General features: G+C 35.1%; 1 long non-coding RNA gene across 1 annotated transcript in view; it reads left to right on the top strand.

The window, feature by feature from the left end:
* Positions 1–13,796, top strand: part of LOC128312968 (uncharacterized) — a 305,360-nt gene that overhangs the window by 68,279 nt on the left and 223,285 nt on the right. Inside the window, exon 2 of the long non-coding RNA XR_008293010.1 lies at positions 2,467–2,580. This is a non-coding gene — a long non-coding RNA (uncharacterized LOC128312968). The remainder of the gene's footprint in view (positions 1–2,466; positions 2,581–13,796) is intronic.

The following is a 13,796-nucleotide window of genomic DNA, read 5'->3' as shown; positions in this document are numbered from 1 at the left end:
TAACAGTCCAATAACTTTCTCTACCTAAAGGAAACACATTTGCTCAAGTTGAACATTCTCTAAACTTGTTTTCTCTTTTCCATATTTCCATATCATAATAACACTTTTGTGTTACTGCTCTTTCTTGGGTTAACAACTACTCCCAATTGAGCATTATCCATGAATTTAATTAGCATGAAATATAGCTTTACATATTATTAATTGGGAGGTAAAAAAGAAGTAGCTGTAGCAGAACAACTATTTTTAAAGTGTTTAAACTTATCAACATCCTAGTTCATTAGTAACTTTAAAAGCAAACAGTAGAGAGCCAAAATATGAAAATCTTCTATCTCAGTTTTTTTTTTACGCAGTTCAAGTGCATATGAAGTATAAATGTGGCTCATACGAAAAATAATTCAAGAAAGTGGAAATAGTGATCTTAAAAATATATATTCAAATTTGAAAGGATTACTCTTCTTAATTTAGGGGGAAAATAATCAAGAAGGAAAATCAGAATGTAATCAGAGGGTTAGGAAATTTTTTAGAAAAAAATCATAGATGATGCTTCATAACATAATTTGTCCCATTCTAGAAAAAAAAATCCTTGACGTTCTTGAGAAAAATGGAAAAACAGAGTGGGAGGCAGAAAAAAGCCAAATCACATATTGTGGGCTCCATAAAACTAGGAATATGGGTCAAGTAGGTGTTCATATTGTCAGTCTTTTTTTAATGAAAGGAAATTGTATATGATGAGAACTTTTCATGGAAATTTTGGTATTTATTTTGTAAATAACCCCTCTTTTCCTTATCTATAATACAGTCTTTCTATTCCCACTCATAGCCCAATATTTTGTCTCTTCAGTATAAGAACATTTAAGAAAATTTTAAAAAACAAAAACAAAAAGCATGCAGGAAAACCTGGGTAATTATTACAGGGATTTATTTTCCAAATGTAAAATGAAGAGTTTGGAGAACTCAGGCATCACTGAGAGTTAAAATACTTAGAGATAGCAGCTGTCATTGATGACTTCTGCCGTGATGCTAGCAAGCAACTATTTCACTATCAGAACCCAAATTCCTCAGTTAATTTACCAATCCCCTAAGTAGGTGAAACCATCCATGAGTGCCTTCCATCTGTTCCAACAGGTCCCTATGTTTGTTATTTCTTAGATGGGTGCACACCATCCAACTGTGACCCAAGCTCACAAATCAGCTGTCAGGTAGTTGTGAAGACAAAGGCATAGGAAAGTATTCTCAACTTTGAAAGCACTCTTACTCATAAAAATATCAGAATCAAACCTTTTATTACTAAATGCTATAGCTTATTACTGACCTGATATAAACTGCTTTAAATAGCAAGTTGTATGTTATGATTATCGCAATCCATTACTGATGATTATTTTGACCCAAAACATTCTGTATGATTTACTAAATTGCACTGAGCTCCACAAAATAAGGCATAGCTAGAAATGAAGGGAATATTTTTGTATCTACTTTGAAAATCTCAATTTTGCAAGATTATAATCACTCTCTTGTTTGTCAAGGACAAATGAATAATTTTGGTAAGAAAATAAGGAGATATATAATTGCAATAAAACATAGAATCACAGAGATGAAATTGTGCCTCAGTTGAGATCAGTTTTAATGAGGATGTCAAAGACCATTGATCCACATGCTGTCTATTGTGTCTTTGAAGATTCTTATACAATCTACCCATTATTAAAGTTCCAGTTAGATGTATCTCTGCTCTTTAACACTTTATTGATTATTCCTAGCAAAGTTAATTATTATCAATGATCACTTCTAATTATTGTCAATGTTACCGCCATAATTATTTGATTTCTGTGCAAAACTGGTTTTTCTGCCCTGTATAGCTCTTTTCTTAAATGGACACAGATTTTTCTAATCATATTGCATATTCTGGTCATGAGAACGTTGTTGCTTATGCTTACACTTAAATATGTTGACAGACAATCATGGGTTTTCCAGCTGGTTCATATACTTACTTTCTATTTGACCTTCCATTATTTATTCTGTCTTGGCTTTAGTCTTCTCAGATGAAACTACTACAGTTAATATTATATACCACTAAGTTTGATGAAGATTGAGCTAGATAAAGAAAAACACCTATTACAGTGTTTTAAGCACAGCCATTCAATTAAAAATAGCTATTATTGCATGGTTGATATCAAGGAAAACGTAGCTTAAGACATTATTCAACAATTGTTCATGTGCATTGTATGGTACATTTCAGTATTTCCTGCTTGAGAACACTCACAAGAATGCTGTACAAAGAAGATAGTTAATTTAAATAGCGCTAACAAACCTGATTTCCATTATCAGCATACGGGTACTGAGAGATACGTAGTTGCTCTGGAGAGTCCCACCATATAGGATGCCACACGCTCCCCAGTGGTGGAGGGGACCTGTCAGAGGTTCCTGCTTTTCCCATCCAGAAATGGCTCTGATATAGTGTTCTGTTCCTAGAATTCCTCGGATACACTGTCTTCCTTCCGTGGCAGAGGTCTATCCTGCTGTATTCTCCCAGCTGATAGTGTTGTTGCTGATCCTTCCTAAATGCATCACGTTGGACAGGAGAAGGTAAGCATGAAAGAAAGAAAACTGTTTCTTCACAGCATACCTATAGTGTCCATTGCTACTAGAAATAAGGGAGTAAAAAATATATATATATGTATTCTCTCTGAACTCTCACATGATTCTGACAGAGGTTTTGGGTCTTTATAATTAGAGCTTCTTTCTAGTGACCCTTCTTCCACAATTCCAGGTCTTACCTAAGCCCCACTCCTCTTACCCCCTGGCCAAATATGGTAGTGCTTCTCATGTCTCGGAATCCATAAGTGCCTCAGCAATTCCATGGGTCTCCATAACATTACCTATACCTTTTTAAAGTTAAATTTAAATATTAAACTCTAGGGGTGCCTGGGTGGCTCAGTTGGTTGGGCATCTGACTTGGGCTCAGGTCATGATCTTGTAGTTTGTGAGTTTGACCCCTGTGTCGGGCTCTGTGCTGACAGCTCAGAGCCTGAAGCCTGCTTCGGATTCTGTGTCTCATTCTCCCTCTGCCCCTCCCCCCCCCTTGTACTCTGTCTCTGTCTCTCAAAAATAAATAAAATAAATGTTAAAAAAATTAAACATTAAGTTCTCCTCATCCAAGTTGAGCGTGTCTCCATATTCTCATCTCAATTAATTGTTTCAAGTCCTCTGCCTTGCCAGGATTCTGACAAATATCTAGCATGTCTCATTGGAGCTATTTCAATATTTTGGTGTTTTTTGTTTGTTTATTTTTTTGCCAATTATCTTATCTTATATTGTGCCCAGGTAAAAATTCTATCTTCCATGAAGTCACAGGGTAATTTATTTAAATTACAACTCTGACTGAGCCATTCTTCGATTTAAAATCTTTATATGGCACAATGTCATCTAGAAGAAAAAGTACAAATAAACGCATTTCCTGTGCCCTTTCTTCTTACTATAGTAATGTGATGTGAATCAATGTGATGTTCGGAATGATATCCAGAAGATCCAATTCTCGAACCATATTATGGCTGAGAATTGACATAGCTCTGAGGTGTTAAGAGGGAGAGAACCAAAAAACTGTAAGTGTACATAGTTGTGCATTTCATCTGAATGCTGTTTCTGATGTCTTTTCTTATCAGAATGGAAAATAATTTGTTTCTCAAATCTAGAAAAAATACAACATATGACACAGCAGCTGCATTTGAGAGCACAACTTGATTCAATTTGGGTAGTCTATTATCAGTCTTCAGGATCAATCTGGTTTCTGCAGGGGCCAGATGGTAAATTTAATAGAAAAATGTTGGGGGCCACCATCTCTGTATCCTTTAGAATCTAGACGATGCACAGATATCCACCATCTTACCCCGTAATATGATACTGCTTTTGATTTATTATCTTGCAGGTAATGACCGATGCTTACACTACCTGGTATCACTTTTTCTGATAGTGCTTATCCTCATTTGGGAATTTCAACAACTCAATACCCCACTGTCAACCCCCACTGTTTGCTGAATCATGTGAAGGAATACATTTGTTACCTGGTATCTCCAGTCAAACAGGGTATCATAGTGATTCTTCAGATCTTGAGGAATTCATGTTACTTTAAACCCTCTGAAAAATCATTCTCTCAAGTGTGAGTGTTCTACTTTCCTCATGCAGTTATTCAAGTAAATGGCCGTAAGTGCCTTTTAGAGGAGGTCTGCAGGAAGCATTAGCGTATGATATTGCAGCGATGTTGCAGGTTCCTCCTTCTGAAGTTCTGGCCTCCTTTTTCATAAAAGGCTTCTGGGTTTGAAAATGAGTTCAGGTCTGGAATATGGGCACAGAATTGTAACTTTTTAGAGAAAAACAACCAAAGGTCATCCATCTGATTGCTCCTAAAGTATAAGGTAGTGCTCTTTTGGACTGCCTAAATATTTTGCATCTATGATAACTGTGTCCTTTTTACTATCTCCATAAACATCTGTGAGTTAGACAGTTCTCTCCTATGCTAATCTAAACCTTTGCTATTCATAATAATTGCATTCACCTAGCTATAGGTGGTTGGGCACTTTTACTAAATCCATACAGTGTGGGGGTCTGGTTCTATAACTGTCTCTCATACAATCATTCCTGGTTTGCTGAAGACAGAAACTAATGAACATTTTAATGATACTGGTGACACTCTCACAAGCATGTTTGTGATGGCCTTAGCAAATGTTGAATCCTTCAGGCCTTCCTGTGGAATGTAATCATCTGGTGAGATTTACTGCCTTACATATTGCAACCACTCAAGCAGTTCCTCTTCCTCAAGGCTTTGAATTTTTTCTTCTACTGTCTGCAGTGGGAATTGGGCATTTTGCCTTCACTTAGCATGCTCTCTGCTCTTTCCAGCTTCCAGGAGCTATCCTTGTAGCCATTTCACACCATCTTCTGGGGTCCTTGCCAGGGTATTAAAATGTAGATCTTCAAAAATTTCTCCTGAATAAATTCCATTGTATTCAATCTTATATTCTGACCCCCGGATCAAGAATTCTCAGAATTAAATTCTATTTGTACTCCCCCAGCTACTGCTGGTACATGCTGATTAGGTCCTTTGAGATATCATCCTCTCGCTTTCTCATGAGGCTCAGCGAATTCCCAGCTGGGTTATGTCACAACTTACTATTAGTTTATGTCTAGTGTACAGCAGAGAAGGATGAGGCTGATCCCAAGGAGAAATGTACCTTCTCCTACATTTAAGTTATTATAGAGTGCTAACTCTTGGTACCAGCATCCATCTAAACGTACCCATCTCAATTATCAGGGTTCTGTCGTTTTCTAAATTTGCTTCTGACACTGGCATTGGGCATTGTCCTTGGTTGGGCATTAAGCTTCTCTAGAGTTTGAATGCTAGGGCAAGTCCTAGGCCTGGTTCATACCATTTTTTAAACCCTTGCTGTAGAAGATGTGACAGAGCCCTTTGTTGAAGCTTGGTTTTTAATCTTTGTGAAGGAGAATCTACATCAGGTTTTCTATTAGTCATTTTGAACTATATATTTCTTAAACATTTTTGACTTGCTCTGGATATAGACTGTATGAGATTTTCCATATCTTTTAAATTATATATATATATATGTGTGTGTGTGTGTATATATATATATATATATATATATATATATATATATATGTTGTATGGAATGTCTATGGTCATATTTAGATAATAATTTTGTGATTTTATTTTCTATTTTTTTTTCTTTTATCAGTTACAGGAACTCAATGCTATCTTCAGAAAAGTGGAGTTTTAAAGTCATAAAACATCATATTGAATTGGTTGTAGACTATGGTACAATCATCAGTTACTCTTATTGATTCGCCGAGTTGGAAGGGAAAGGCAAGCTTCATTATATTCAGGATAAGAGTCTAATCATAAAGGTGCAATAAAAGAACAAAAGGTCATACTAATGTATAGGTAAGACAAGGCAGGTTGATAATAAAAGAGATGTTTCAGGATAATTGGTATAGTGACATAGCATTTTGGGGTAAAAATGGGGATTAGATTGGTGTGAAAATAATAAATAAGGAAATATTTCCAAATATTTATTTAGGACTTTCTATGTTCTATGTACTCTTGGAGTTCCTTTGGATGGAATAGGGAATAAACATATGTATCTCCTCAGGTAGATTATATTTTTGTGTGTGGAGGTAAGGGAGCTAAGGGATGGGTGAGAGACAAATAAAATAACACGGCCTCCCTGCAGAAAATATGTTGTTGAAACACTGATTTTATTTGTATTTATGTAGAATATCATTTTTCCCTGTTCTTTTATTTTCAAACTTTCCAGTATACTATATGTAAGAGATTTGTCTTAAAGGTGGCATATATTTAGTTTTTCGTCCATTTATACAATCTTTGTGTAGGTGCTCTTATATTTGGGTTAAATCTTCCATATCAATATTCATTTTCTATTTTACTCATGTTTCTTTTTCCCTTTTCACCTTTCTTGCTTTCTTTTTGACTGATCAGTTCCATTTTTCCACCTATATATTTGCTATTCTTTAGTGGTTACTGAAAGGCAACAACAACCTTTTCCTATTATAGTCTACCTTGAACTGATACCTTTGCCAATTTTTGGATAATTCAAGAACTTTAAAACATGATATTCCATTTATCCCTTGCATACTTTTTGTGCTGTTATTGGCATGTACAATATTTTAATGTCACATATAGTTTAAATTCCACAATATATTTCTTAGACTTGTTTTAAAAATTCAATACTAATTCAGATTTCTCACATATTTACACTTTCTGGTGATTTACAATACAACCTCCATTATCAAATTCCTGTTTGGGAACATTATTCTTCTATATGATGGATTTTCTTTATTTTATGACAAGTTTGCATGGAAGTTAATTCTCTCAAATTTTGTGTTTTTTTGAAAGTGCTTTGATTTCATCATTGCATTTCAAGGGTACATTCATTGCATACATCAGCATTTAATTTTTGTCAGCATGCTAAAGATACGATTCCATTTTTTTTTGGTCTCCAGTTGTTTCTTGATAAGCCATCTATCTGTCACTATTTTGAGGCTCAAGTGTCTCTTTCTAGCTGTTTTTTAAGATTTTTCTTTTTCTTCAATTATCAGATATTTTACTATAATGTACATTTGGTGTGCTTTTCCTTGTATTTATATTGCTTTGCATTTTTAAAATTTTTTTAAGCTTTATTTATTTTTGAGAGAGAGAGACAGACAGAGCATGAGTGGGGGAGGAACAGAAAGAGAGGGAGACACAGAATCCGAAGCAGGCTCCAGGCTCTGAGCTGTCAGCACAGAGCCTGACGCAGGGCTCAAATTCACAGACCATGAGATCATGACCTGAGCCAAAGTCGAATGCTCAACCGACTGAGCCACCCAGGCTCTCCAATATTGCTTTGTATTTAAATTGGTTGATATAGCATAACTGTAATCTGTGGTTTCGTGTTTTTTTATGTGATTTTGGAAAATTTTGTGACTATTACATCATCACTATTTCTTTCTGTCTTTCCCTTTTATTGTAAGACATCACTTATATATACGTGGAAATGTCTATCCCCTCAGTCTCTTATCTTCTTGTAGGTATTTTTCTTCCTATTTCTCTATGTACTTCAATTTTGATATTTTCTACTGTTATTCTGGGTTTTCTACCCTATTAAACTTATCTAGCAGATCCTCAATTTCCTTTCTTATATTACTCCCCCCTATAATCTTCATTAACTCTATTTTACATATTAAATTGACTTCATGTTTTCATTTATTAATTATATTATTGTTGGTTACTTTATTATTATTTTTATTTTTTAATTTAAAAATATAGGGGCGCCTGGGTGGCTCAGTCGGTTAAGCGGCCGACTTCGGCTCAGGTCATGATCTTGCGGTCCGTGAGTTCGAGCCCTGCATCGGGCTCTGTGCTGATAGCTCAGAGCCTGGAGCCTGTTTCAGATTCTGTGTCTCCCTCTCTCTGACCCTCCCCTGTTCATGCTCTGTCTCTCCCTGTCTCAAAAATAAATAAAACGTTAAAAAATTTAAAAAAAATATTTTAATGTTTATTTATTTTTGAAAGAGAGAGAGAGAGAGAGAGAGAGAGAGAGAGAGAACAAGTGGGTAAGGGGCAGAGGGAGAAGGAGACACAGAATCCAAAGCAGGGTCCAGGCTCTGAGCTTTCAGCACAGAGCCCAATATGCGGTTCGAACCCACCAACCATGAGATTATGACCTAGGCTGAAGTCGGAGGCTTAACCTACTGATCCACCCAGGCACCCCTATTGTTGGTTATTTAAAAATCTTAATCAAATAACTCGAATATCCTGATTGTATGTGAGTCTGCTATTAGTGTACATTTTTCCTCTATTCTTTAAGTCATCTGAATATTTTTCTTGGCATACTTAATAATATATTACTAAATATCGTCTATTTTGTTGAAAAATGTTTGAGATATAAATACTACCTTCCTAGGGGCACCTGCGTGGCTCAGTCGGTTAAGCTGAGTCCGACTTTGGCTCAGGTCATGATCTCGTGGTTCAGGAGTTTGAGCCTCATGTTGGGCTCTGTGCTGACAGCTCAGAGCCTGAAGCCTGCTTTGGATTCTGTGTCTCCCTTTCTCCCTGCCCCTTCACCGCTCACACTCTCACGGGCTCTCTCTGTCAAAAATAAATAAACATTAGAAAAAAAAAGAGAGATGAGCCCTACAATTGTTGCAGCTTACTGCCTGAGAGAGAATTCCCAGGCTACAGCAACAGAAGGGGAAAGAACCACCAGAAACAATTTGTAGCCTTCTATGATCAGAAATATACTAGAAAAGGATTTCTAAGTATTGTAGTTCTCAGTAGCTAAGTTGACACGTTAAAAAGCCATCACACAATACAATTGCAGTTACATAATATTGCCAAAAATGCAAACAGATCTACAGTGACAGCAGGTAGATCAGTAGTTGCCTGGGGATTATGATAAGAGATGCTGGAATGCAGGATTTAGTGACAAAAAATGGTCACGAGGAATTTTTTGGGAGTGACGGATATGTTCATTAATTTGACTGAGCTGATAGTTTCACAGGTGGAAGCATATACCAAAACTTAAATTGTACACTTTAAGGGTAATTTATTTTATTTAAATTATGCTTTAACAAAGCTGTGAAAATATATAGATTTCCAGCTGGTAAATCTCCAGATTGTTGACAAAGAAAGGAAGAAACAGACCAACTGAAAGCTTTTTTGCAATAGTTTAGATAATAAAGAATGGTTTTGACAAAGCTTCAGGCCATGAAAATGTTAACAAAGCTAGATGGGGAATCTACTCTGGAAATTGGGAACAGTCATGAGAAGTTTTAGATACCCATATCTAAATGTAGATATCTGTATACTATGCAACATATATTTATCTAGAACCTATTTTATGCCAGCCTAGACTAAGACACTAGTAACATGAAGTCTGACATAACTTTCTGGATACTTTTGCAAGCTGGTAGTGGTATAATGGGTTTTTATCATAATCACAGATGAAACAAGTCAGGGAGCATGGCTTCTGACCCTGACATAAGCCAAATGTGAATAGAAGAAACTACTTAGAAGAATCCTAAGGGAGACTATTTCCCAGAACTTGCTAGGATCCAGTTAAGAGGCATTTATTTTTTTTCTGGAGGGGAGTGGATAATGTGAAGGATGTAGGAATTTTATTGATCACAAAGAGGAGTTCAAAAGGACACAATAAAATGCTTTAACAGAAAGAAGTGGATTTTACCGTAGAGAAATACAGACTATAAGGAATGAAGAGATAGAGACAGAAGATACATGAAGGACTTGGGGAAAAAAAAATAAACCTTATTCATTTTCTACAATGACAAGAGGATTTAAAATAGGTTAAGTAACATTAAGTAAGAGTAATATTATTTTTCTGTAACATATGTACTGCAGTGTATGCAAAGTCACATTCAGGTCTGTGGTAAATTTTCAAATCAAAGAAAGAAAACAGCAAATAATATATGTAAGACCCTCTTCTCTAAATTTTAAATAAGTATGAGCAGAAACTATATGCAAAATACAAAGAATAATCTATATCATCAATCTATTTTCCATGCCCTTGATTTGATAGCTTCTGACAATAATCCTGAATTAAGTGGTGAGTTTTCAATATATGTGTTCAATTACCTTTATCTATATTTAGCTCTAGCCTATGATATCATTCACTTTAAAGAGTCTCTGCCTGCAGAATATTTGCCAGTATATCATGGATTTTCATATTTAGTTTTTATACTTTTTTTTACTGGATGTAATAAATTAGTTGTGTTGTTTTATTTACACATGAGTGCATTGCAATTCAAAGACCTTGGCGGCATTTTAGAATTACAATGAAATCATCACGGGGATCAGATATTCATTGCCTTTTTTTCCAAACTGTCACTAAGCCATGCCAAGTAAAGAGGCGCACACACATAAATACATATATTGAATATAAACCTATTTCATATTCACGATGTGGAGATGTGGGGAAAATGGTGAACTAGCAATGGAGGCTAAGGGCTTAGGAAGAAATAAAAATAAATAAACATTTTTTTGTTGTTTTTCAAAAGGTCTTAAAGTTCAAGTTACAAATCTTACTATTTGGTATGTAACTTGTAATTTTACCATACGAATAAAATAAGTGCTTCCTTTCAAAAATAAAGATAATGATAGTCAAACTTCTGCAATTCACTTTGTAAATACATACAGACAGTGGGGATTTAGAAAATATATTTTATGATTCCTAAAAGAAACTGAGTGAAGGACACTGTGAGATTTTCTTTTTTCAGAGATATTTAAACAAACTACTCAGGCAATACTGAAGTGTGGTAATATTTTTAATAATTATTACGTTTTAAAATGCAAAAATAAGAACGTTTATAGTTTTGCTAAAATCGTCAGGATAATTAAATTTGCCTTTATAGACTGAAGAGAGAAAAAAAATGGCACTTCAAAATAATGATGGTATACACTCCAGAAAAATTCTTCCATTCCAGAAAAATTACAAATTTCTTGAAGAGTCTAGATAGAACATGTACAGAGTTTTTGGTTCTATCTGCACACAACTAATTGCTTAATAGAACTGAGATCTGTCTAGGACTTTGCAGTGTCCATATGCACTCAGAAATGTGAGCTCAACTTCATTCTTCCAATTAATTTATAAATGTAACTGCCCTAATTATCAGCACTACCTGATGTATACCATTATCAAACTTGTATTCATATTCCTATCCCATTTTTGAGCTCTGGACTCCTTTCCAGGAATTAGAAAAATATGTGACTTCATTCTGTGCATGAGAATCCAGATATCATATTAAATCTTTTATAAGATAGTAAAGAAATAATGATCAAGTTTTTCAATGTTTGTCAATTGAATTAAACCAATGAATGTAATTGCCAGTACCCCATAATAGCCATTGTTTAAAAGACTATGGAAAACTTAATTATGAGGAACCACTTACTTGCTGAAGGAACTTACAACTAATATAAAGCTTTGGTCATGCCTGTAAAGGCTAAATACATAACATTATGTAAATCATACCTGGACTCATTAGAATGAAGCAAATTATCTTTGCAGATTATCTTAGTATGGATTTTAAAAATGAAGCCATATCATCTGGCAGTAAGTAAGTAAGAGTGAAATAACAGAATCTTGGAAATAAGCACTACTTTGCAGCAAATGTATTTTTTTAAAAAATCTTATGAATAGAAGTCACCGTGATGATTGGGTAAAAAAATCGGTGGCTTTGAAATATTGTCATTGCTGGACAAGATTCCACTACTTTATAAATGTCACACTGCAGGACATCATTCCCCTTCATGCATATTATTTCAGATAATTAGATAATTAGATAATAGCCAACCCCAAGAATTTACACATATTTAGACTGCACTGTGCCCATCTCTTTCCAATTGCTAGGAAAGATTGATGAGTAAAAAAATGTGAAAGCACCCTTAAATGTTTTGCTTTACCTGGGGATATCCTCACCATTCACTATTCGACAATAACTCTTTAATGTGTGAAATATGTATTGTAAATTGTGATTAGATAAGCATGTTATAACCAGATTTAGGATTTTCTAGTATCAGGTATAATTTATTTTTATTAAATTTTTTTTTTACATTTATTCATTTTTGAGAGACAGAGAGACACAGAGCACAAGTAGGGGAGGGGCAGAGAGAGAGGGAGGCAGAATCTGAAGCAGGCTCTAGGCTCTCAGCGACCAGCACAGAGTCCGATGCGGGGCTCCAACTCACAAACCGTGAGACCATGACCTGAGCTGAAGTCGGACGCTCAACCAACTGAGCCACCCAGATGCCCCTAATATCAGCTATAATTTAAATACCTATAAAAGTAAATTAACAAAGCTTGAGAAATTCCATGGTATTTATGTCTTACATTTGCCTTTGGCTTTTTCTTAAGCTTCCTACATTTTATTATTTCTGTTAGACAATCAATTTATCACTACTGGAAATAAAATGCAAAAGTATATAGGCATTAACAATTTTAATTATACTGGTTGTAAATGATGGATCAGGGAACTCTGAAGGAAGATGTGACAACCAGGTCATGTGCTTGCGTAGGGATAGGCAACTTTTTAAACTAAGCTAAAACAAGGTATCCAGTCTCATTCAGACATTTGAATCCATTCAAGAATCTCAAGCACAGAGAGCTGAAACTGTACATGCATTGTTTAAATATAATTACTAATAACTATTCATGATATTTTATTTGAAAAAGACAAAGACATGGTGAAAAAACTTTTTCATCAAATGCTTGACCCTTGGAATTTTGAGCCTTTCGTTTCCTCCATTGCAAAGACAAAATATTCCCTTGAGTCCTGGATGTATATGCTAATGCAAAATGTATATAAATCTGGATGAGGTGAGAAACAGAAAAACGTGGTCATTCATGGTAATTAAATTTATGCCATGAGAATCTCTGAGAATAAAGTATACTTACTGTGCCCTGGCAGAGTCATTCATGGACTAATCAAACTTGAGTGGAATGACATTGTGCCAGGACTGAGCTGAAGTTTAAGAGGAATAACATGCTTCTCTAATCTCCAGTCTATCTTCTATACTAAAAAATGCTTTGTCCCCAGAGTTTTGCATGCTATTGGCTATATTTTAAAATATTTTAAAAGAAACATGTCAAAACATAATTGCTAGTTTGCAAGCAGAACTTGGAGGTAGTCTAGCAAGCCCCTGTCCCTAAATTTGGAATTTTTAGAGTTAACACGTTGAACATCTTTTCATCTTCTTTATTAAAACTAAAATTACTAAAAGCCATCTCCTAATGAATATTGGTACTTAAATAATTTATCAATTATATTTTTAACTATTGTAACTAAAACAAGGACATGTGACTTATTTAAAAACAAATTAGCGGCGAGACTATCAGATTGCTCTTTATTCAAAACTCTAGAGTGTAATGTGGTTCCTAGGAAGTCCATTCAGCTGGACAAAAAATTTCATTGAAAAAACTTAGGATATATCCTTTTTTTTTTAGACACACACACAGAAAGAGAGAGAGAGAGAGAGAGAGAGAGAGAGAGAGAGAGAGAGAGAGAGAGAAACAGGGGAGAGGCAGAGGGAGAGAGAGAATCTCAAGCAGGCTCCCTGCCCAGAGCATAGAGCCCAATATGGGGCTCAATCTCATGATTCTGGGATCATAACCTGAGTCACTGAATTGAAACCTAGAGTTGGTCCCAGACTCCCCAGAGTATGTCCATATTAATACAGAAATTATATAAGTAGTAAAGAGGTGACAATAAACCATTTCCAA

Source organism: Acinonyx jubatus, chromosome E4, assembly GCF_027475565.1.
Source record: "Acinonyx jubatus isolate Ajub_Pintada_27869175 chromosome E4, VMU_Ajub_asm_v1.0, whole genome shotgun sequence".
Classification (NCBI taxonomy): Eukaryota; Metazoa; Chordata; class Mammalia; order Carnivora; family Felidae; genus Acinonyx; species Acinonyx jubatus.
This window is presented reverse-complemented; position numbering and strand designations above follow the sequence as displayed.